Source organism: Monopterus albus, unplaced genomic scaffold, assembly GCF_001952655.1.
Source record: "Monopterus albus unplaced genomic scaffold, M_albus_1.0 scaffold377.1, whole genome shotgun sequence".
In the NCBI taxonomy this organism is placed as follows: Eukaryota; Metazoa; Chordata; class Actinopteri; order Synbranchiformes; family Synbranchidae; genus Monopterus; species Monopterus albus.
Genome location: NW_018128257.1, coordinates 295,436 through 296,099, shown reverse-complemented (window position 1 = coordinate 296,099; position 664 = coordinate 295,436). Strand labels below are relative to the sequence as shown.

Below are 664 nucleotides of genomic sequence, written 5' to 3'. Positions count from 1 at the left end.
TGACCAACTGCAGTATCTTACAAAAACAAGCTACTGCAGTTGGTCTTAAACTATGCCATCTGACAAGCGGGTCAGGTAAAGAATAAAGCCAGTTTAACAGTGCTCAAGATCATGAACAGTGCCCCAAAACACAGTAGAGTCAGTGGGGATTCAGTCCAAAACCAGTCGATTAAAAAGAAAAAAAAAAACAGCACGGGGCAGTGATGGTGGGGTGGGGGTGTTGTTTAATGTGATGGTAGGTCTAAGGGTGCTTCACATTATCTCTACATTTCCCTCACTTGTATCTTATCCTCTCCCATGCAAGAGACAAAGAAAAGATGCAAGGAGGAATCAAGAAAACATGTTTTCAGAGACATCCTTTTCTCTGATCCATCATCTGAAGTGTCCAGTCACTAACTGATTTCCAGTATATTGCAGATGTGTGTCTGTCTATAAAAGACTTCCATGAAGTCCATGAAGGATGGCCTTGTGTCCTTGGCCATGTCTCCTCCAGGCAGACTAAGGTAGGTAATGGGAAGCACCCAATACATAAGAAAACAGGTTGTCCAGTCAGAGTAACAGACACCAAAACTACACAGTCATGGTTTAGAATACTCACAGATAGGATTTTATTACTGTGGAAAGTTGTCACAGAGCAACTACTTCACCTTGTCACACCGAGCGT

General features: G+C 42.6%; 1 protein-coding gene across 1 annotated transcript in view; it reads right to left on the bottom strand.

Moving 5' to 3' along the window:
* LOC109951336 (AP-2 complex subunit alpha-2-like) overlaps nucleotides 1–664 on the bottom strand; it is a 29,513-nt gene that overhangs the window by 1,347 nt on the left and 27,502 nt on the right. The gene's annotated exons all lie outside the window — the stretch shown is intronic.